The 24,829-nt window shown below is 42.4% G+C and overlaps 3 long non-coding RNA genes across 5 annotated transcripts; 1 reads left to right on the top strand and 2 right to left on the bottom strand.

The window, feature by feature from the left end:
* Nucleotides 1–6,401: 6,401 nt before the first annotated feature.
* LOC115832360 lies at nt 6,402–13,474 on the bottom strand. Its single transcript, XR_004027837.1, has 4 exons — nt 13,387–13,474; nt 11,603–11,773; nt 10,254–10,641; nt 6,402–8,000 (listed from the first exon to the last, which is right to left on the bottom strand). It is a non-coding gene; the product is annotated as an uncharacterized LOC115832360 (long non-coding RNA).
* On the top strand, nt 11,769–24,338 carry LOC115832358. Of its 3 annotated transcripts, none has more exons than XR_004027835.1 (4): nt 11,769–12,005; nt 15,534–15,656; nt 20,676–20,905; nt 23,992–24,338. It is a non-coding gene; the product is annotated as an uncharacterized LOC115832358 (long non-coding RNA). The 3 variants fall into 3 exon arrangements; XR_004027834.1 differs by lacking the exon at nt 11,769–12,005 and adding an exon at nt 13,842–13,926; XR_004027833.1 differs by lacking the exon at nt 11,769–12,005 and having other exon boundaries at nt 14,387–15,656.
* Nucleotides 13,954–23,998, bottom strand: LOC115832359. The gene is made up of 3 exons (XR_004027836.1): nt 23,688–23,998; nt 21,490–21,533; nt 13,954–14,169 (listed from the first exon to the last, which is right to left on the bottom strand). It is a non-coding gene; the product is annotated as an uncharacterized LOC115832359 (long non-coding RNA).
* Nucleotides 24,339–24,829: the final 491 nt, after the last annotated feature.

The raw sequence follows: 24,829 nt of genomic DNA, 5'->3' as shown, positions 1-24,829 counted from the left end.
CAACATGGTGAAACCTCGTCTCTATTAAAAATACAAAAAATTAGCCAGGTGTGGTGGCACGAGTCTGTAATCCCAGCTACCAGGGATGCTGAGGTAGGAGAATCACTTGAACCAGGGAAGCAGAGGTTGCAGTGAGCCGAGATCATGCCACTGCACTCTAGCCTGATAGACAGAATGAGACCCTCTCTCAAAAAAAGAAAAAAGAAAAAAAAAAAAAAGAAATAAGCAAAGACGACTGGGTGTGGTGGCTCACACCTGTAATACCAGCACTTTGAAAGGCTGAGGCAGGCAGATCACCTGAGGTCGGGAGTTTGAGACCAGCCTGACCAACACGGAGAAGCCCCGTCTCTACTAAAAATACAAAGTTAATCGGGCATGGTGGCACATGCCTGTAATCCCAGCTACTTAGGAGGCTGAGGCAGGAGAATCGCTTGAACTTGGGAGGTGGAGGTTGTGGTGAGCTGAGATCACGCCATTGCACTCCAGCCTGGGCAACAAGTGTGAAACTCTGTCTCAAAAAAAAAAAAAAAAAAGGAATAAGCAAAGGCACAGAGTGGGAAAGGCAACCAAATACCCTAGGTCTGAAAGGGCCTCCTGGGATCTGCTGCATTCGGCAGAAATGCTTGCAAGTGCAGGCCCAGACAACCCCAAAAACAGGGGCTAAAATAAACAGGAATTCATTTTTCTCACAAGAAATCTGAGCATGACAGCTTCCAGCGTTGGTTTGACCATTTAATGATGCCATCAGGGTCCCAGACTCTTCATATCTTTATACTCTACCCTCCCACAATGTTAGCCTTACATATTTTCTTTGGCTAAACTATAAGCACGTTTTTCATAATAGCTGTTCCATTTACATCACTGTCAAACATGACATTCACCAATAAAGAAAAGATGCATTAGACGTGTTCGGCACCCTTGAGCTGTAGAAATGCCTGCCACCACTTTGCTGTCTTGAAAGAGCCATTTTATGGCTATTGCAAATGCTTTGAAGATACTAAGACTTGTACCTGGCAGCTATAGATGCAGTGTGGGAAACTGAGAAGTATAATTGCCACTGAATTGTGTTATTGATTTATTGCTGCAAATAAATCTATGCAGGTCCCTTCTGAAATTGAGATGGTCCTGAACTGAACAAACATCTTATCAACATGCATAACAGTGGCTGATATTCCTTCTTTATCCTGTTTGTCAGTTTTTGGAATTCACTGATTACATAAATAAAAAGAATCTCACTTGCTCCTTACTAATGAGCTCCACGGAGGGGCATGATGTTGGAAAAGGCACTGTGCAAGGCATGATCACTAAGAAGACAAAGGGCTTGTCGGGGAGCTGTTAGGGAGGGTCCTGAGCCAGGGCTTGGGACAAACATCTCATCATTTTACTGTATCTGATGCTTGGAAGTGACACGCACTTTGCAAATTCCATTTTATGTTTTGATGACTTTGTGCTTGTTCTGCTTGGTTAGGATTAGCTTCAGCTGTGAGAAACAGAAAACCCTGAAAACAACAGTGTCTCCACCAAGATAGAAATTCATTTCTCTCTCACACACAACCCTAGGGCTGGTGTAGTGTTTAAGTGTCAGAGACTCAGGTTCCTTCTATCTTTTTCTTCCACCAGCCTCAACATAGCTCTTCTCTCTCAGGTCCAACATGACTGCTTGAATTCTAGCTTTCATGTTTGTGTTCCAGTCAGCTGAAGGAGAAAGGGGAAATAAGGACAACGGACAACACCCCCCCCCTTTTTTTTTTTTTTTGAGAGGGAGTCTTGCTCTGTCACCCAGGCTGGAGTGCAGTAGTGGATTTCAGCTCACTGCAACCTCCACTCCCCAGGTTCTAGTGATTCTCCTGCCTCAGCCTCCTGAGTAGCTGGGATTACAGGCACATGCCACCATACCTGGCTAATTTTTGTATTTTTAGTAGAGATGGGGTTTCACCATGTTGGTCAGGCTGGTCTCAAACTCCTGACCTCAAGTGATCCACCTGCCTTGGCCAATACCTTTAGGCAAAGCATTATAGCAGGAGTCTAAAAACAAATGGGCTGTTTTGTTTTGCTCGGAAATCTCTCCCCGAGGGATTGTTTTGTTTTTTGAAGTATTTGAAGGCTGTGCTCATGGAGTAGCTGCCCCCTTTCCTCGTGAGGCCACCAGTAGTTACCTCTCCATATATGTCTGCCTCTGAGGTGTCTGGCTGTCTGAGGAGGCCTCTGGCTTTGTTAGTACACCACTAGGATATTTGCAACGTGGATCAAGACTTTTTTATTTTATGTTATTTTAGTTTTTTGAGACAGAGTCTCTCTCTGTCGCCCAGGTTGGAGTGCAGTGGCACAATCTCAGTTCACTGCAAACTCTGTCTCCCAGGTTCAAGCCATTCTTCTGCCTCAGCCTCCCAAGTAGCTAGGATTACAGGTGCCCGCCACCATGCCTGTTGTGGGAAGTCAGGGACCCCAAATGGAGGGACCAGCTGGAGCTGAGGCAGAGGAACATAAATTGTGAAGATTTCATTTTAATATGGACATTTATCACTTCCCTAATAATACTCTTATAATTTCTTACGCCTGTCTTACTTTAATCTCTTAATCCTGTTATCTTCATAAGCTGAGGATGTACATCACCTGAGGGCCACTATTGTACAAATTTATTGGAAAACATGTGTGTTTGAACAATATGAAATCAGTGCACCTTGAAAATGAACAGAATAACAGTGATTTTAGGGAACAAGGAAAGACAACCATAAGGTCTGACTGCCTGTGGGGTTGGGCTAAAAGAGCCATATTTTCTTCTTGCAGAGAGCCTATAAACAGACATGCAAGTAGGAGAGATATCGCTAAATTCTTTTCCTAGCAAGGAATATTGATAATTAATACTCTGGGAGAATAACTGCATTCCTGGGGGAGGTCTATAAACGGCCGCTCTGGGAGTGTCTGTCTTATGTAGTTGAGGTAAGGACTGAAATACGCCCTGGTCTCCTGCAGTACCCTCAGGCTCACTAGGGTGGGGAAAAACCCCACCCTGGTGAATTTGAGGTCAGACCGGTTCTCTGCTCTGGAACCCTGTTTTCTATTGTTTAAGATGTTTATCAAGACAATACGTGCACAGCTGAACATAGACCCCCATCAGTAATTCTAATTTTGCCCTTTGCCTTGTGCTCTTTATTGCCCTTTGAAGCATGTGATGTTTGTGACCTACTCCCTGTTCGTACACCCCCTCCCCTTTTGAAGTCTTTAATAAAAACCTGCTGGTTTTGTGGCTCAGGTGGACATCATGGACTTAGATATGTGATGTCACTCCTGGCGGCCCAGCTGTAAAATTCCTCTTTTTGTACTCTTTCTCTTTATTTCCCAGACTGGCTGACACTTAGGGAAAATAGAAAGAATCTACATTGAAATATTGGGGGTGGGTTCCCCCGATACATGCTGGCTAATTTTTTGTATTTTTAGTAGAGACAGGGTTTTGCCACATTGGCCAGGCTGGTCTCTAATTCCTGACCTCAGGTGATCCACCCGCCTCAGCCTCCCCAAATGCTGGGATTACAGGCATTAGCCACTGCTCCTGGCCATCTCAAGATGGTTTCAATGGTTAGAAATAGCAGCCAATTGAATTTTCAGAGGCATATGCCACCTAATTTTGTATTCAATACTTAAGTCATTAAACTCCAGTGGTCTATATACCTGTTTGGCCTCTAAGACAGTTTGGCCTCTAAGTCTGATAGCACTTTCTGTGATGATGGAAATATTTACATTTATGCAATTTAATGTGGTGGCCACTATTCACATATGGCTATTGAGCACTTGAAACATGGCTAGTGCACTAAGAAACTCAATTTGAAATTTAATTTTAATTAATTTAAATGGCCACAGGTAGCTAGCTAGTGCTACCATGTTAGACAGCACAGCTCTGAGGCTCTTTTAAGGACCCACGTAATTCAAATGAAGAGACCCAAGTTTGATACAGATGTGGGATATGCAGTCTTCAGAATTCAAACACGCCAATTAATTTCTGTTCCTCTTTTTCAAGTAAGGGGTTTCAAGCACAAAGGCTTTTGTCTGGTCTTGGGCAGAATTTTTCTCCCCAAAATTTTACTGAAATTTGTGCTCTTTTATAGTCTGTTCCTTTTAACTCATAAAATTAATAATGGAAGACAGAGGTTTTTGGATGCAGTTGCTTTAAAAAAAATCAGGTTCAGGCCAGGTGCAGTGGCTCACACTTGTAATCCCAGCACTTTGGGAGGCTGAGGCGGGCAGATCTTCTGAGGTCAGGAGTTTGAGACCAGCCTGGCCAGCATGGTGAAACCCTGTCTCTACTAAAAACACAAAAATTAGCTGGGCACGGTGGTGCGTGTCTGTAATCCCAGCTACTTGGGGCTGAGGCAGGAGAATTGCTTGAACCTGGGAGGTGGAGGTTGCAGTGAGCTAAGATTGCGCCACTGCACTCTAGCCTGGGTAACAGAGTGAGACTCCATCTCAAAAATAAATAAATAAATAAAATAAAATCACGTTTACTGAGATATAACTTAAATGCAGTGAAACCATAGCTGTACAGTTGTTTATGAGTTTTGACAAACATATTCATCGTGTAACTACTACTACAATGAAGATAATATTTCTATTACCCCAAAAAGTTTCCTCACGGGCACAGTTTTTTACAAGTCACTCCTGGTTAATGTGTCATTAGGGTAATAAAACAATGTTAATTCTTGAATTGGATTTAGGCTGTTTAAATTTTGCTCAATGGATTGTACCTCGGGGGTGGGAGAATTTACTCTGGCCACTTAGTAAAGGTTGGGGCTGCCAAGTGAAAGCAGACTGTTGGTGAATATAATTTATTGGGATTGAAAAGGATACATAAGCCAGATTGATGCAGGAATGCTAATCAACGGTTGATTTAGCAAGATCTTCTGCTAAGGAAATAATATCATGTACAGTGCTAATCACATTTTATTTTTCATAATTGAGTTAAATATTTAAAGTGATTAGAATAGTCACTGCCACTTAATACTACTTCAGAATTAGCTGCTTTTCTTAATATTGGTGTAATTCACAATTCACTTCCAAGCTCCACCTACCTTTTGGCTGGCCAAAATGAGTTGTTAAAGAGTCCTACTAGTGGGATTATGTCAGATTTCTCCAACAATGTTATCATAATTGTTATTTTACATATTCTCCTAGGGATTTGTCACTATTTCATATTACATTGTTTTGTGGGGAAGTGGAATCCTAGAGGTTCTTAAGAGCTTTTCCAGCTCCCAGAGTTGAATCGTAAGTTCAGATAACATGCCCGGAGCAGGAGAAATCACCACAGAAACTTTCTTGTTCTCTGTATCTCCCATTAATGTTTCATAACCTTCCACCTTGATACTTTCCCCTCCACATACCGGGTATTCAAAATAGCCCTTCTTATTAGATTCGGTTTTCCTAATTAAAAGTTGCCATTGATGTTAAATCCCAAAGTTTCTGGAATTCCTAAACGTTGTCTTTTGTCTAAACTTTTAACTTGAGTGCAGAGTGTCTCCAGACACAGGCTGGAACAGATCTGGAGGGAAGAACATTGGGGCTGTTTGTCCCATCGTAGGAGAGGATCTGGTTTTAGGGCAAAACTCTTTAAGCTTGGAGAATGAATCGAAGGTGTGGAAGTGCCCTGTTTCTGTATGTTCTAAGAGAAATGTGCTCTTAACGTTTATAAGCTTTTTGTCTTGGCATTCCCCTTTGGTTCGGTTCTTAGCACTGTTAAATTGCATGAGTTGAGGGTCTGCCAAAACTATTGCTAAATTTGTAGCTTCTGTATCTGCTAAAATTGGACTATTTTTGATGCTTCCTTTAACCTGTTTTGCAATCTTATTAATTTTCTAATGAGCCCATTGTGCTGTTGGGATTCTGATATCCCCAAATCTAATGAGCCATGACCATACACTTTAGCTCCATTCCCACTGGCTTCTCAAATTCTTTTTCATTTTTCCAATTCTCTAGCACTTTCTCTTATAGGTGGTTTTGCTTTAATTTAAAATTAAATGAAAACTTCGGCCTCTTCGTCTCACCAGCTGCTAGCATTTTAAGTGCTCAAGAGCCACCTGTGGCTGGTGGCGGCTCGGTTGGATAGACATAGAACATTTCCCTAACAGCAGAACGTTGTTTGGGACAGCACTGCTCAAGGTATTGCTCTCTGATGATCACACCCACTTTACAGATCCTAGGACTGTCTAACTATGTACACTTTCTTTCTTCCAAATATGATGTCGAAGGCTTTCCCTCAGTTTGTAACTTTTAACAAATATTTTAGAATCTTTATTGATCAATCTCTCATACATCTGTGCAACAAAAATATATGTATTCATTTAATTCTTTTTTAATTGACAAAAATTGAATCTATTTATGGTATACAATATGATGTTTTGATATATATATATACACACACATTGTTTAATGGCTAAATCAAGCTAATTAATATGTGCATTACCTTACATATTTTTTGTATTTGGTGAGAACACTTAAAATTATTCACTTAGCAATATTCAAGTACACAGTGCATTGTTATTAACTAGAGTCACCATGTTGTACAGTACATATCTTGAATTTATTCCTCCTGTCTAGCTGAAATTTTGCATTCGTTGATGTTAGTTTGTTTTTACATTCAACTCATTAAAAACATAATTAGGTCACAGAGGTTAGGAGGTTTTCAAAAAAACAAAAAACCAAACAAAAAATATAATTAGGTTTGTTTGGCAATCTAGCAATGCTTAGTGTGCAATGCTTTTTACAGCTGCTGCTAAAAGCATCGCAAAACCACAGAAATCTATGTGCTGCCAAAACCTATGTATTTGGTCGTATTTATTTTGACTTGTGTTTTTTTGTGTGCTTAACCTTTTCTCTAACTTTTTTTTGTAAAGAATGCTGGAGTATTCCGAAATTGTTGACAAATTCGCTTGTTTCCTGTTCTAAGCCTAGATTTCAGTGTTGGCCACTAGGTGGGGATAGGATCCTATTTCTCTATAGCCTTAGCATGATTTTGAATTTCGATGCTTTGCAATGGATAATCTGGCTTTTTCCTCGAAGGCTTTAAAACATTTCTTTTGTGAATTCAAAACAACCCACAGTTTTAATTCTCTGTAGTTATCCAATAAAAAGGAATAGGAAACAAGTGCTAAATTATTTACTTACAGTGTTTCTGTATGGAAATCCTTACCCCCAAGATGGCTGGCTTCACAGCTTGACTCAATGGTGAGAAATCTGAGTTGACTCACAGCTTTCTGACAGTACTCTGATGGTACCATGTTAGGATAAATTCTTGGCCAAACAGAAAATCAAGGGAGACCTGCTTCTCCTTGTTAAACTCTAAATTAATCTACTAGTTCTTTTCATAAAGCAAAAGGTGAAATGTTGAGGACTCTGAGTCAGCGATCAATCGAAATGACTTTTAAACCAAGTCCCTTTTAATGATGACTGAAGACAATATTAAATTAATCACTGAGTATTATAAACACTGGTTTCTCAGTCCTCTGCTAATGAGATTTGCTCGTTTGTATATTTCTTTCTTAAAATCCCAAATAGTGAAGTCTCTCTTAAGCAATGGAGGCTCATTCATAGTCAAATTCCTTGCATGTAAAATTCTTTGGGTACAAAGTAGATTGCCTCCCTCTTGTTTTTCTTTTTCTTGAGACAGGGTCTCACTCTGTTGTCTAGGCTGGAGTGCAGTGGCATTATCACGGCTCACTGAAGCCTTTACCTCCCTGGCTCAAGTGATCCTCTTGCCTCAGCTTTCTGAGTACCTGGGACTACATTTATTTTTTATTTTTTTAATTTTTTTGTAGAGACGGGGTTTTGCCATGTTGCCCATGCTGGTCAAGCTATCTGCCCTCCTTGGCCTCCCAAAGTGCTGGGATTATAGGCATGAGCCACCAGGCCCAGCCTGCTTTCTTTTGTTTTACCAAGATGCTTGACAGTGGGTATATAAAATGACAACTTCCCTTTCTCATGTGTGGCACTGAGAGATGGGCGGCCTCTATTTCCTACAAGAAATATAAAATAGAAAATGTGTAATTTCTCATGGTATTCTGCAAAAATTAAAAATTTCACAGAACACTCATCTGCATCCCTGGTTTGTAACTTTGATTTTCCAAAACTTGCCTATATGCCAAAATGATTCATAAAACATTTGTAATAATAATTTCAGAATAAAAATTTAAAAATGAATTTAGTCCTCTATCTTCTATAATAACCAATATTTCCAGAAAAGTAGGATTTAAGAGTATCTTCTGTACCAATATATGACTTTCTTTTTCTTCTTTTCTTTTCTTTTTTTTTTTTTGAGACAGAGTCTCACTCTGTTGCCCAGGCTGGAGTGCAGTGGTGTGATTTCGGCTCACTGCACCATTCAGTCGGCTGAAGGCCTGGCTAGAACAAAAAGGCAGAAAAAAGGTGAATTCACTCTCTCTGTTTTGGAGTAGGGAGTCCTATATTCTCCTCCCCTTGGACATCAGATCTCCAGGTTCTCTGGCCTTCACACTCAGGGACTTGCACCAGCAGCCCCCCAGGTTTTTGGTCTTGGACTCAGAGTTACTCCACCAGCTCCCTAGTTCTCAGCCCTTCAGACTTGAACTGAGCCATGCTACAGGCTCCCCTGTCTCAGCAGCTTGCAAATGGCCTAACGTGGAACTCCTCAGCCTCCATAGTTGAGGGAGTGAATCCCCAGCATAAATCCCCTCTCATCTATCTACCTATATATATCCAATAAATTCTGTTTCTCTGTAGAAGTCTGACTAATAAAAGCCCCCAAAGGCCCTAGTGCTGGTCTGTTACGAGCTTCCTGGTAGACGATATTTTACACATGGCATCCCAGCTCCTTGTGGGAGGAATTAAGTGTGTCCTGTGTGGCTCCAGGGGGACAGGATCCTTGGAAGCCTACGCCTGGTTTCCCCTGGGCTTTGCCCTGTGTGTCTTTCCCTCTGCTGAGTTTGCTTTGCATCCTTTTACTGTAATTAATCAGAGCCCTGAGTAGGACTGCATGATGAGCCCTGTGAGTCCTCCTGGGGCATCATCTCACCTGAGGTGGCTCTGAGGACCCCTAACATAGCTCTTCCTTTGGCATTGGTATCTGGTAATATATAAAATCCCCCAAAACTAACTTGTCATCATAATTTATCACCATATTTCATCAAAATTTTGTGTAGTCACATCCAAGAAGGTCAGTTAAGAAAGAAAAACTCTTTAAGCTTGGTTAAGGCTCTGCCATTTTTGAAAATTCATATTAATCTAATAATATTGTAGCAACTGTGAGTTTTCCTGATTACTTTTTTTTTTTTTTTTTTTTTGGCAGGGGGATGGAGTTTCGCTCTTGTTGTCCAGGCTGGAATGCAATGGCGTGGTCTCGGCTCACTGCAACCTCCGCCTCCTGGGTTCAAGCAATTCTCCTGCCTCAGCGTCCCAAGTAGTTGGGATTACAGGCGCCCACCACCACACTCAGCTAATTTTTGTATTTTTAGTAGAGACAGGATTTCACCATATTGGTCAGGCTGGTCTTGAACTCCCGACCTCAGGTGATCTGCCCACCTCGGCCTCCCAAAGTGCTGGGATTACAGGCATGAGCCACTGTGCCTGGCCTCCTGATTACTATTATATAAGATTTGGACTTAGTGGCGCATCATACCATGAAATGACTGGAGAAAATATGACTTCTGTCTTGGTATTAAACATCAATTAAGATAAGTTACAAAAATCATAGTAAACTGTATTCTAAAAGCAAGCCTATGTCTGAAAAATCTGGTATACACGTATCTTTTGAAACTAAGGATGTGTTTTCACTGTACAACCTGCAAGAGGTGATCTGGTGAACATAGAGTTATGGAATAACTGTGTATCTATAACTTGGTACAAATAATATACAAAGAGAATGATAATGTATTATGCGGCTGGGCATGGTGGCTCACTTCTGCAATCCCAGCATTTTGGGAGGCTGAGGTGGGTGGATTACTTGAGCTCAGGAGTCCAAGACCAGCCTGGCCAACATGGTAAAACCTCAGCTCTAACAAAAACAAAAAATTAGCCCTCAGGTACTCTAGAGACTGAGATGGGAGGATAGCTTGAACCCTGGAGGCAGAGGTTACAGTAAGCTGAGCTCATGCCACTGCATTTCAGCCTGGGTGATAGAGTGAGACTCCATCTGTAAATAAATAAAATAATATATTATGCTATTATACGTGTTATTTAAAATTGGGATCTTATGTTGATTTCTACATTTGGGAAGCATATTCCTAAGAACTGACCTTTATCAGTCCTGTATTGTGTTCGTGGCAAAGCCAGGCTTGGTGTCTGTTCCATCTGGGAACGCCAGGAGTGATGGTCCCACTCCTTGCTGCTGAGGGTACAGCATGAATTTGGGCGGCACCACGAAATAAAGCAAATGTGAGGAGATCCTCTATCGGTTGCACTCCTATTTAATAAGGAGACTTGATCATCATCAAGAAGTTAATTTCTCCATGCCTGGGTAAAACCATACTGACTCATCCTGAGGTTCTTCATTTGACCCAGTGATCACCAAATCCTTCAACCATAAAATGGCCATGTGACTATCTCCTTCCTCTCGGGATGAAAGGCAGACAATAACACGTGATTTATGTTCCTCAGGAAGGGACATGCTATAAACTAGAGAACCTGGGAAAGAGGAAGTACATGAATTAAAATGCAGGCACATGGTGGCATGTGCCTGTGGTGCCAGCTACTGGGGAGGCTGAGTGGGAGCACTGTTTGAGCCCAGGAGGTGGAGGCTACGGTGAACTGAGATCGTACCACTGCACTCCAGCCTGGTTAACAGAATGAGACCCTGTCTCTCTTTCTCTCTTTCTCTCTCTCTCTCTCTCTCTCTCTCACACACACACACACACACACACACACACACACAGAAAATAAAGGAGAAAAAGAAATTCTTCTTAAACATAAAAATTTAGAGTGGGGTTCTTTGTATCACCACATTTTTTTTTTTTTTTTTGAGACAGAGTTTCGCTCTTGTTGCCCAGGCTTGACTGCAATGGTGTGATCTCGGCTCACTGCAACCTCCGCCTCTTGGGTTCAAGTGATTCTCCTGCCTCAGCCCTCCGAGTATCTGGGATTACAGGCACGTGCCACCATGCCCAGCTAATTTTTGTATTTTTAGTAGAGACGTGGTTTCACCATGTTGGCTAGGCTGGTCTCGAACTACTGACCTCAGGTGATCCACCCGCCTCAGCCTCCCAAAGTGCTGGGATTACAGGCATGAGCCACCGCACCCAGCTGACTCTTAAATTTCATTCAGCTGTGTGCCCAGCCTCACCACATTTTTATAGGAAGCAGAAATAAAATAATAATTACTAATTAAATAATTAAATATTATTTCCTTCTCCTTATATGTTTGAAAACATCAAAGATTTTCTCCAAAATTATCAAAGCTATAAAAGGGTCAATATAATATCACCTGGTAATAAATGAATTCCTCTATGATGCAAAGAATCAATGTAAAATTATGAAGAAATATCATCCATTTACGAAACTACAAATAAAAAATCCCAACTTCCATAATGTATTTCCTCATTAAGAGGAAGGTGATTATGATGTCCTAATTTTCGTTTTCTTCACTTACCCCCACACTCTGCAGTAGGCAGGGGCTTCCTGGGCCATGCTGGTGCCTGACAATTCTCCCACTTCCTCCCAGCAGCTCTAGCATCTTCCTTTCCCAGCCACAGAGGCGTCCCTTCTGATGTCTTCTGGTTGGTTGAGCCCCATCAGGCTGCTTCATCTCCAGCCTTTCTCCCTGGACAGGGGTAGGGAAAGGAGTGCTGGATTCGGAGCTCCTCCTTCCCTGCACCGCCTCATTTTCTCTGCACCGCCTCATTTTCTCCTCGGGGTCTGGTGCACAGTGGCCATTGCCAATACACCCTGAAGACTGAAGGAGCCAGCGCAGAGCCAGGATCCTCCTGCGAGCTATGGCCTTGGCTGCCCTGCTGAGCCTCTCGGAACCTGGGCCATCAGGGGTGAGTGCGCAGGTGGGCGAGGGAGGGTGGGGGCTCTGGGCGCTTCTGGAGCCCACAGATGCTGTTTTATTTCCTGTTTCTTTTCTCTGTTCTTTACTGTTTTGCATGAGGCTCTCTCTTTTTTTTCTCTCATTCTAACAACAATAATAACCACCATTTACTGAACACCTCCTAAGTGCCAAACCTCACGTCCTTCCTCACAACACTATTTTCAGAAAGGCTTTTATTAACACAATTTTAGAAATGAAAAGACTGAGACTCAAAGAGATTCATAAATGTCTCCTTTCCCCCATGTCCTCGCGCTGAAGAGAGAAGAGCCAGGGCTTGGCAACCTCCTCTGGAGATTCTCTCAGAAATTGTAGAGGTCAGCTTCCTCAAATAGGAGTCTGCAATGTGGGTTTTTTCCCTCCCTTCCTTCCTTTCTTTCTTCCTTCCTTCCTTCCTTCCTTCCTTCCTTCCTTCCTTCCTTCCTTCCTTTCTTCCTTCCTTTTCTCCCTCCTCCTCCTCCTCTTCTTCTTCTTTTCTCTCTCTTTCTCCTCTCTCTCTCTCTCAACAGGGTCCTGCTCTGTTGCCCAGGCTGGAGTGCAATCAAGTGATCACAGTTCACTGCAACCTTGAACTCCCAGGCTCAAGGGATCCTCACACCTCAGCCTCCTGGGTAACTGGGACTACAGGTGTCTGTCACTACACCTGGATAATTATATATATATACATACACACACACACGCACACACATATATATACATACGTATATATATATATATATATATATATTTTTTTTTTTTTTCCTTAGAGATGGAGTCTCACTATATTTCCTAGGCTGGTCTCAAACTCCTGGCCTCAAGTGATCCTCCTGTCTCAGCCTTTCGCAGCACTGAGATTACAGGTGTGGGGCACCACACCCAGCCCGTTAGTGACTCTCTCCCATTTCATTCAGTCCTCAACCCACTGCATTCTCCCTTTTTCTTCCCCACATCTCTGATGCTGCTCTCAGGGTGACCTTTATACAACTCAAACCAGTGGTCACTTCTCTGTCTCTATCTCTTGTGTGTCATTAGTGTGTTTGTGATGCATCGGCTCCTCTTTCCTGGACTTTTTCTCCTGTCTGTTGTCTTTTACGAACCCACTTCCTATTTGTTTTCCTCCTGCTTTCTAGTCTTCTCCTTTTCAGCCTCTTTTTTCATGTCTGTGTTTGTCTGGTTGCAGGAGCACACACGCAGACCCTTGCTATTCTATGTACTTTTCTTGAGTGACCCGATCCAAATTCAGAACTTCACTTATAATGAGCTTCCTTCCAGTCTATGTCACTACCATTTAGCTCACTATCCTCAGATTAACTCCATTTGTTCCCACAGAAATTCAAACTAAGCATGCTCCAAACAGAACATCTTACCTTCTCTCGATTATTTCATTTTTCATCACCTTTGCAGTCACTGATGCCACAGTTCTCCACACTGCCTGGGTATTCTGGACTTCTTCATATCCCTACTTCTGGCACATGATTTAGTGATTCCTGTGGCTTCTCATTTCATTATTGCCATTCAAACCCATCTGCTGTCCGCTTCACCCCATGTTCCTGCCCCTGCCTACACCCTCATGACTTCCCACCTGATGGCTGAAGAGTCCTATTGGTCTTGCTTTCAAACCAGCCTCCTTCAACCCATCCTCCCTACTGCTGCCCCCTCAAAACACAAATCTCATCATGTTACTGTCCTGCTTGAGATGCTTCACAACTTCCTGTGTCCTGTGGGATAAAATGCAAACACCTGCCATCAGCACACAAAGGTTACAGTGCAGCCCGGCCCACATCTCCCCTGGCTTCAGTCACACTGAAGAACTGCAGTTCTCCTTGCAACTTCATGCCTCTCTGCTCCTGAGCCTGCTTCTCCTGCTGGAAATGCCATTTCCCCTTTCTCTGCTTTGCTAACCTCAGGTAAACACTATCCCTATTTCCTAAATCTCATTTTTTAAAAATGCCATCTTTATGCTCCTGAGTGGCTCTAGCATATGTCTTATGGTACTCAGTGGTGATCAAAATAACATATGGAAATAAAAAATTTAAAAAACACAAAATAAAATACACATGTAGCAACCTTCTTTTCTTGATCTCTTTGGATTTTGGATTTCAAGCAGCTTGAGGACAAGGCCCAGGTCTTCTGAGTTACATCCTTAGTGCCTAGAGAGTGAAAATTCACAATGAGTGTTTATTTAACAGAATGAAAATTAACATTTGAAGGTGGAATTTGCTTTAAAATGCACAGACCTTTAGTTTTAGGCTGTGTGAATATAATAAAAACAAAGTAACCTAAGGTGAACAAACTACATCTCTGTAGCACAGCTTGTATGTCATGTTTTTCATTTGTTTTTCCTTTGGGCTTCGTTTCTGTAGGTGCATAATTCTCTAGCCCATAAACTCAGTGGAGGACCCTCAGCATCCGTGTGTGACACTGAACTTGCTGTCACTTGATGCATCCAAGGAGACGACTGGTTTTCCCCGTGTTGGGCTTGGAGGGGAAATCCTTGCTTAGGACCAACACCCAGGCAGTGTTATTTCGCTTCACTTCCTCTTCCAGGCTGGACCCCATGCTCTCTCATCTTTATTCTTTTACTGTAATAGTAATAGACTTTTTTGTTGTCAACTTTTTGCTGCTTCTTATACATCAGGTAAAGCTAAGATACTATCCCACAGGTGTTTCAAATGCAACAACTTTTATTTCCAGGTAGGACTACACTTGAAAATATACATTCAGCAAGAACATTTTGTGAATGTTATGTGAATGACAACACTTTCAAATTTACTATGTCTTAAAATGAAAGTGTTTTGATAAAATTATATAAGGTTCCATTTTTATTCTAAAAGTAAGAACATAACTTGAAGTCTATAAATAGCACTAAGACTCTGGAGGTCTTTTCATGTCCTTCATTATTTTTTTTCCCTGAAAGATTTTTATTTCATCATCCCACTTCCCTGCCTTTCTCTGTGGCTATATCAGTATTTTTTATGTCTGGTCCTGTAGGGGTTCTGAGATCTTATGGGAATGGGGTAGGGGGACTACGCAATTTTGTTTCTACCAGGAGTTGTGTGACTTGGGCGAGCTACTTTACCTCTATGATCAGTTCCCCAATATGTAAAATAATTTCCTCTGTTAAATCAAGTTTAGCCTAAAGCTGCCTCCTTACATATTTTAAGTTTGGCCTAAAGGTTTCTCTGTACATCACGAACTATAGCAAGTGGAGTTGTAAACAGACCGTAGCCTACACTTGTGCCAATCACTGAGTTTTGGCCAATCATATGTAGCTAACTGAACCGTGTTCAAGTTAGGCAAACGTTGAGCTGTAACCAATCTGGCTGTTTCTGTACTTCACTTCTGTTTTCTGTATGTTACTTTTCTTTTTCTGTCCATAAACTTTCTTCCTCCATGTGGCTGTGCTGGAGACTCTGAGCACACCCTGGCTTGGGAGGCTGCCCAATTTGTGAATTGTTTATTGCCCAATTAACCTCATTTAAAATTTATTCGGCTGAAGTTTTTCTTTTATCAGGTGGTGTCAGAAGTGGGGTTGGAAGTAGAGCTTCAAATGACCCCCAGCAGTGCTGAGTGACCTAGTGAGGTACCCTCTGGGCCCACTGTGTCTCTTTCTCTCTCAGAGCAGCTGGGGATCGTGGTTAAGTTCTCTCTCAGATTCTGAAGCTCCATGGATTTGTGTGTTGAGCTCTCTGAGTTTCTTTGAGTAAATTTCAAACCCAATCAGGATCAAAATTCTTTGATCCTGATTGGGTTTGAAAGTCGAGAAAGAAATTGAACTGAGTCCAGGATCGGATTGGCTCCAGTAATTAACTGGCTTTGATCCGGTTAGAGGCCTCTTACATCTAACTGGATCAGAAAGAGACCAGTATTAAATGGCAATATTGCAGGGGTGTAAAATTTGGCTTTTGGAAATTCACAGGGATTTTTGTGTTCTACTCCTTTATTTTTCTTGTGCACTTAGATAGGAAAAAAAATCATTGGCTAAGTTGAACAAGGGAACCTGAGAGCAAAGCCAATATTTGAGGTAAAAAATGTGATACTTAATTTCTGAAGAACTGAGTTCCTTCTGGATTATACGTGCATAAGTATTAGGCCCTGGAAGGAGCAAAGTCTTACAGAAATTGTCCAGGCATGGTGGCTCACACCTGTAATCCCAGCACTTTGGGAGGCCAAGGTGGGTAGATTGCTTGAGGCTAGGAGTTTGAGACCAGGCTGGCCAACATTGTGGAACCCTGTCTGTACTAAAAGTTAAAAAAAATTAGCCAGGCATGGTGGCATGTGCCTGTAATTCCAGCTACTCGGGAGGCTGAGGCACAAGAATCACTTGAACCCAGGAGGTGGAGGCTGCCATGAGCTGAGATTATAATACTGCACTCCAGCCTGGGTGACAGAGACTGTGTCTCAAAAAAAAAAATTTTTTTTTTTTTTACTGAAGATAACTTGCAGTAGAACATTCCAAAAGAACAACGCTGCACTGAAGTGCATTTGAAAACGAGGGCTCCCTCATTTAATGTACATGAGGACTCCCTCATGTACATTAGTCTCATGTACAGTCTCATGTAGGGATGCCTATTGATATGCAGAAGCTTCTAAAAAATTTCAATATTTGCATTTAAAGACTTTACAAAAAAGAATTAAAAAGCTTAAACAGCTAATTGATTAAAAAAATTAAATCTGCCTTGCACTTTTTGCTGATGGCTGTGGGTGACAGGATTAGGCATGTACAGGATCATGGGACATGGGGAACTTTTTTCTCCCCAAAGCGGGAAACTTAAGAGCTGATGAGATGGCTGAACAAGATCCTTCATGACTGACAATCAGCTGCCTGAACTTTTTTTTTTTTTTGAAACGGAGTCTCTCTCTGTCGCCCAGGCTGGAGTGCAGTGGCACAATCTCAGCTCACTGCAACCTCTGCCTCCCAGGTTCAAGTGATTCTTCTGCCTCAGCCTCCCGAGTAGCTGGGATTATGGGCACCCACCACCATGCCTGGCTAATTTTTTGTATTTAGTAGAGACAGGGTTTCACCATGTTGGTCAGGCTGGTCTCGAACTCCTGACCTCAGGTGATCCGCCCACTTTGGCCTCCCAAAGGGCTGGGATTATAGGCATGAGCCACTGCGCCCAGCCCTGAACTTTTAATTTAGTGTCACTGCAATAGGTGGGTCCTTCTCTGGCCCCCCTGAACTCTGCCTTCCCCACCCTGCTGCAGACAATGCTTTTCTTTCTCTCTTTCTCTTCTTTCCTTTTTCTTTTTTTTTTTTTTGAGATGCAGTCTTGCCCTGTCGCCCAGGCTGGAGTGCAGTGGTGTGATCTCGGCTCACTTCAAGCTCCGCCTCCCAGGTTCATGCCATTCTCCTGCCTCAGCCTCCCGAGTAGCTGGGACTACAGGTGCCCGCCAGCAGCCCTGGCTAATTTTTTTTTTTTTTGTATTTTTAGTAGAGACGGGGTTTCATCGTGTTAGCCAGAATGGTCTCGATCTCCTGAACTTGTGATCCGCTGGCCTCGGCCTCGCAAAGTGTTGGGATTACAGGCGTGATCCACTGTGCCTGGCCTCCTTTTCCTATCTTTCTATTACATCTTGCCTAGAGACCACGTGTTGAAACTCCTGGCTGGAGGTCATTCCACCCCACTTTGTATGGATTAAAAATAGCAGAGCCCCACCAGGGGCAAGTTTAAGCCTTACCAGTTCAATATTGGGCACTAAGCAGAGTGGCTAATGTCTATGTTTTGTCACATGTATTTTGCTGTGGCTGGAAGGGAAAATGTTAATTCAGTTCCCTCATGCAATCTCTTCAGCAGCATCTTACAAAATTGAGAGGCTTTTGCCTATGGTTCCATGAAATCAAAAAAGATGATTTTCCTTTGTGTGGCGGCTTGGTCCCCAGGCTATGGTGCAGCTAACAGGGTCGCTAGGGCCACTCAGAAAGAGGGAACCCAGAAGCCTGGCATGCTAGCAAAAGGGTAAGAATTTCTTAGCAGTCAGACTTCTGGCCTCTCTCTCTGTGTGGAAATGGTTGTAGGAATGGTAAAAATCACTGTCTCCTCTGCCAAGTTTTAATTAATGATAAAAAGGATTTGTGAGCCAATCTTAAGCTGTAGCAAATCTGGTGTACTTTGTGCTATGAATTGGTCTTTCTGTGTCATTTGGTCATAAAAAGGGGTTAAATAGGATAAAATGTGGGCCTAGGACTCCCAGAAGCCTGCTGTTCAAGCCAGCCTGGCAAACTGGTCAGTTACAAACTGCAGGTCCCTGAAACAAAAAACACTGGATAGGGTTTCCCTCTCATCTTGTTTTATGTCCTTGGGAGCTTGACCTTATAACCACATGATGGTACTTTCTTTTGGTCTCCACCATCTGGAGGACAGGAATTTTGGAGTTCATGTCACAGTTAGCTCTAAAAATTATCTTGAGCAGTTAAAAGCCTTTGCAAGCTGAAAATTGGCTGCTCTAGGCTCCTCCTTCTGGGAGGAACAATGGAAACCACCAATGGTGTAGCTTAGTGGCTAAGGCTTTGCCATCTTATGATGGCGGCCAGGGTTCAATTCCAGCTCAGGGAATGAGACCTGTTTGATTTGATATCTTTGTGATCTTTGCTATTTGCTGATTCTCTTACCCTCATGAACAACTTCTGACTCCTCGTCTTGAATTTTCCTTTCTCTGAGCTACGTTTGGAAATTCTAGAGTTTGTAAAAATTGCTTGCTACCTTTTTGAAAATAACTTGTACACTTGTGGTTAAGTCATAACCTTGTTAAGGCTTACTGGTTTCACCTGGGAGATTACCTTTGGTAAAGTTCAAAAGCCAGACATATTGGCTGTTTGGCCTGGCTAAAGTCGAGTAATAAAAGATTTAAAATGATTTTGTTTAGGCTGGGCACGGTGGTTCACGCCTGTAATCCCAGCGCTTTGGGAGGCCAAGGAGGGTGGATCACCTGAGGTCAGGAGTTTGAGACCAGTCTGACCAACATGGAGAAACCCCGTCTCTACTAAAAATACAAAAATTAGCTGGATGTGGTGGCTTGCACTGGTAGTCCCACCTATTCAGGAGGCTGAGGCAGGATAATCGCTTTAACCTGGGAGGCGGAGGTTGTAATGAGCTGAGATTGCGCCACTGCACTCCAGCCTGGGCAACAGAGCAAGACTACATCTCAAAAAACAAACAAGCAAAATGTTTTGTTTTTTTTTTAGAAAGAGCACTATAGTAAAAAGTCAGCTTAATTAAAAGTGGATATCCAAGCTATAGGTATATTTAAAAGGCCTTTTGGTTTTTTCTCTTCTTGGATCTTTTTTTTTTCTTTTTAGCCAACTGAATGGTTTTTCTCCATTTTGTCTTCTTGCCACTTTTGTTGCACACATGAGAGGACCTAAGGTAACTTCTAATAGCCTGGGACTCCTTGGGAAAAACAGAGGAGGCACTACAGATCCCGTTTTGGGATATACCTCTGTTTTCCTCACGAAACACCAGGAATCAAAAGCAGATAGATCCCTCTCAAAATCTAAGGCTAAATATCCTTTTGGAGATGGCCAACATGGCGAAACCCAGTCTCTACTAAAAATACAAAAATTAGCCTGGTGCAGTGCTGCACACCTGTAGTTCCAGCTACTGGAGAGTCTGAGGCATGAGAATTGCTTGAACCTGGAAGGCGGAGTTGCAGTGAGCCGAGATTGCACCACTGCACTCCAACATGGGTGACAGAGTGGTTCTCTGTCTCAAAATAAAGGAAAGAAAGAAAGAGAGAGAGAGAGGAAGGAAGGAAGGGCATTTCCACAGTTAACTGCTCAATGCTGGTGCAGTTTCTGAAAACTTCACAAGTAGGCACAATTGTAGAATATGGTGTCTTTTAGGAGGTTCCTGAAAGGATGGAAAGGACCCCAAAAAGTATTCTTGATTACAGGTTTCTGATAACTTTAGAATCATATCATTTTTACTGGGTAAGAATTTCTGGAGCTTTTTTTTTTCTTTGAGACAGACTCTCACTCTGTCACCCAGGCTGGAGTGCAGTGGCACGATCTTGGCTCACTGCAAGCTCCGCCTCCCAGGTTCACGCCATTCTCCTGCTTCCTGGAGCTTTAATGAAAAGACTGACTGGTTTATAAAACTGCTATCCCAATTAGAACACCAATTAATTGAATACCAAGAAAATACTTTGCAAGTCTTTCATGCTAAATCAGCCAATACTGAAATTGTTTAGATATACAATTTGAATAAACTCTGTGGTCTAACTCAAATTACCTGTGATAACCCATCAGTTATCAGTGCTATGCACCTCAATTGGAGGAACAACCGTGTTAAGCATGGACTCATGGAGAACCAAGGATGGCTGCCTTATCCTTCCTGAGCTTTTAAAGCTTTTATAATTTAAAGTTCTGCATTCCATGACTCATCATGGAAAAGATTAAAATGATCCAAGTTAAATGCATATTGGTGTGGTGACTTCTAAATTGCTAAAATAGTTTATGACCAATGTCTGGTTTGCCAAACCCATATTCCTGGGAAGACAGTCAAAGCTTCAGGTACTTTCTGCTACCTCATGAGCCATTTAAACATTTATGAAGGGATTTCAGTCAATTGTCATTTTCAGTGCATGTTTTCTGGTTGTGTAAAAGCTTTCCTATACAAGTGAACTGATGTTATAACAGTAGATTATTATTTCACAGTGTATTTTCACCAAGTAAAGAAAGCTTTTTATGGTTTACTGACTGAGGACAACCAACCCCTTCACAATCTAGAACCTGAAGATTGGATCTTCTGAGAACATCAGAGAAAGACTGCCCTTGCCATCCACACTGCAGCAAACATCAGAACCATGAACCTTGGGTTCATAATCTCATAACTGAGAAGGATGCCTCCACATTCTCGGAAATATACACCCATTGGAACCCTTAAGGTAAAGCTAACCAGGGAAGTTTCTCCCTAGGAGAAGATGGTATCCTTGATGTGAACAGCTTTTACCAAGATCACAGATCAAGACTTCTCTGCTATAATGAGGCTCTTATCTTTGAGTATTTTTTCCCTTGCTTATGCCTCTATGAACAATAGAAGTGAAAAGGGGGTCTGTTGTGTGCACTCATGGGGTAGGTATACTTTTATTGGTGAAGGGTTTTGCAGCCAGCCTTATACATGGATAACCTCACACCTTGATAGATGAAAGATGAAGGTCCAGTGAAGGTGAGAAATTTTAATGGTACATAGGTTGCCTCATAATCAGTCAGAAACAGAACATTGATTCACTCCCCTATTCCACATCATGGGTTAAAGAGAACATTGCCAGGAGGACTTCACTCTTCTAGAAGGGCATTGTTTGTTAGGTCCTTTTTACCATGATTTGGAGTAAAAGAGGCAATGATTAGAAATGTATCCCTAATGATAGGCTCTAAACAGAGTCTACTGTAAGGGCTATGGTTACACAACAGATTTTAGATTCTTTTGTGGAAGTTATGCTTAATAATAGGATTGTTGTAGATTACTTACTGGCTAAACAGAGAAGTATCTGTGCAGCTGCTGGCACTTGTGGCCTATGGAGAAATACATCACGTCAGGTATTACAGAGATTCAGTTGTAGGTAATTAATGAAGAGACTGCTTAGTTAAATGAGTAAACTCTTTATTTAGCTCATTCTTTGATCTATTTAATTTCAGGTGGTTTGGTTTATGGGGACCCTGGGTAAGGAGCATACTCCAAACTCTTGGTATTATCCTCCTGATAGTCATAATAGTAGTCTACCTGGTGCACTGTATTCTCTCAAAAGTTTTAAATGTTTGTGTGCAGCCATCTCTAGAATGTCAAATTGTCTCTCTTCAACTAGAATGACAAGAGTGATAGAAATGTATGACCATGTATGACCACTTTAACCTATGAATGATGTGCCGAGACTGGAAACCAAAAATGATGGTAACTGACAGTGGCGCTAAGGCCCTAAGCTTTGGTCACATTCTCACCTAAGTGAGAACCTGATCAAAAAGGGGACATTTTTAAACAAAATCATGGGAGGCCATTGTTTTGGACTTTAATGAAAGTCCAAATGTACTAAGCCCCAACAGACCAGACCAAACCAAAATGGAGTCATTCATGCTAAATGTGACATAATTAAACTAAGACTTTAAGGAAACACATAGATCCTAGAACAGACCAGGTTTTGTTTTTTTCTCCTATAAACAGAACGTTCCAGCAAAAGGAGGTAGCCTCTAATCCTTACAAAAATAAAATAAAATAAAATAACCTGAAGTCCTTGTTCCCCCTTACAAAACTCATTGTTCTGCTATTTCCCAGGGGGTTTCAAGACCAAATAAGTACATTTACAATGGTGACAGTGGCATCAATGACTAAAGTTTTGGTAGATCTCTCAAAATTGAGAAGATGACCAAAAGAGGAAAATTTTTAAATCAAGTTTAGCCTAAAACAGCCTCCTTACATATTTTAAGTTTGGCCTAAAGGTTTCTCTGTACATCGTGAATTATAACAAGTGGAGGTGTAAACAGACTGTAGCTTACACTTGTGTCAGTCATCAAGTTTCGGCCAATCATATGTAGCCAACTGTTCAAACTGTGTTCAAATAAGGATACACCCAGCTGTAACCAATTGGGTGTTTCTGTACCTCACTTCTGTTTTCTGTATGTCACTTTCCTTTTTCTGTCCATAAATCTTCCACCACATGCCTGCAATGGAGTCTCCGAGCCTACTCTGCCTCGGGAGGCTGCCTGATTCACGAGTCGTTCATTGCTCAATTTGACTCTTTTAAATTGAATTCAGCTGAAGTTTTTCTTTTTCTCTTTTTTCTTTTTTTGGAGACGGAGTCTCACTCCGTCACCCAGTCTGGAGTGCAGTGGTGCAATCTCAGCTCACTGCAACCTCCCCCTCCCGGTTCAAGTAATTCTCCTGACTCAGCCTCCCAAGTAGCTGGGACTACAGACACCACGCCTGGCTGGTTTTTGTATCTTTAGTAGAGAGAAAGAGGTTTAGAAGAGACAAAGGGGTTTCACCATGTTGGCCAGGCTGATCTTAAATTCCTGACCTCAAGTGAACCACCCACCTCGGCCTCCCAAAGTGCTGGGATTACAGGCGTGAGCCACCGTGCCCGGCCGGAAGTTTTTCTTTGAACATTTCTACGTGGAAGCGTGAGGATTCAATGAGTAAGTTGAGCACATGGTACATGTTCAGTGAATATTTTCTGATCGTGCTCAGTGTTTTTTTGTTTTTTGTGTTTTTTTTTTTTTTGAGACGGAGTCTCGCTCTGTCGCCCAGGCTGGAGTGCAGTGGGGCAATCTCGGCTCACTGCAAGCTCCGCCTCCCGGGTTCACGCCATTCTCCTGCCTCAGCCTCTCCGAGTAGCTGGGACTACAGGCGCCCGCCACCACGCCCGGCTAATTTTTTGTATTTTTAGTAGAGACGGGGTTTCACCGTGGTCTCGATCTCCTGATCTCGTGATCCGCCCGCCTCGGCCTCCCAAAGTGCTGGGATTACAAGCGTGAGCCACCGCGCCCGGCATGTGCTCAGTGTTATCATTATTGGAATGGTGTGAGGGATGTGTAAGTCTTCAGAGACCAGGGAAACAACTGAAATCTTCTGAGTCATTTCTATCATTGTTTATCCCCATTCCTTTTCTTTTCATTCATTTTGCATTTCTCATTTTCTGTGTTATTCCCTTGCATTCCTAAAAACTTTCCCGTTACCTGCTTGCTTCCTGTGTTCTGTGTAGTTTCCTACATGTTCACCATTCTGCAGTCTTCTTCCCCTTCATGCAGCAGACCATGTGTCAACGTATGCAGAGTTTGTGCAGACACACAGACCCTCTGGGGAGTATATGTTTGAATTTGATGAAGATGAACAGTTCTTTGTGCACCTGGACAAGAAAGAGATGGTCTGGCATCTGTGAGAGTTTATTCATGCTGTGAGGGGTGGAAAATGAAGGGACCAAGGATGGGGGACAAAACACTAAGCTGGCAGTCCTAACTCACTGTGTTTGTTCTACTCCAGGTGTCAAACTTTCTCAGTCAGAAGTTGACATAACAAAGTCACCAGCTTCAGGTCTCCTTTAAAGCTCCAGGCCTAGCTTTCTTCTGAATCTCTGCTCTTCAACCACAATGACTTATGTACCCCAAGACCCCTCCACCTCCTGGCTACCTATGATCCTCCTGCACCTAGCACTCAGCAAAGGGTCTGACATTTAGATAGCACTCAATCAATATGAAGAATTTAAAGTGTAGTGACAGGTGGTGCCCACACTGGATGGTCTGTATGCTGTGGTCTCATCAGGGACCTTTCTCTGCACTGCATTTTTCCTGAGAAATCCCAGAGTTCAATAAATACCTGTGTATGTCAGAGCTAGACACATCTGATGCCTTTCTGTGACTCCTTATATGCTCAGTTCCCTAGGAATGCATATCCTGGACCTGTAATTGTAGGATACAGGTGCATTATGGGTGCAGATACCTCAGTTTTGCATCCTGCAAGAGTTAGTCTGGAGATTGTTCACTCCATTCTGGGTACTACTGACACCTACAGCATGTGTCCAGGGGACAAAAATGGAAGGGGATGACTCTGATTGGATAGTGAGAGGAACACGGGTAGCTCTGGGAAACTGACCAGGGATAGGTGCCCAGGGGCACACAGGGCCCAGAAGCTGCTTGTGAGAAGTCAGGGAGAAGGAGGCCAATAACTGGATGTATCAGAGTCACTGAGTGCTCATTATGTGTATCAGGAGTTAAGAATCCATCCTCTACATGAAAAGGAAGGCTTAGACCAAACATGTCTTCTACCTTGATTTACAGTAACTTAATATGAAATGCAAAACACATAACAATTTTGTATTGTA

This window comes from Nomascus leucogenys, chromosome 22a (assembly GCF_006542625.1).
Source record: "Nomascus leucogenys isolate Asia chromosome 22a, Asia_NLE_v1, whole genome shotgun sequence".
Lineage (NCBI taxonomy): Eukaryota > Metazoa > Chordata > Mammalia > Primates > Hylobatidae > Nomascus > Nomascus leucogenys.
Note: the sequence above shows the minus strand (reverse complement) of the source record. Positions and strands in the feature narration are given on the sequence as shown.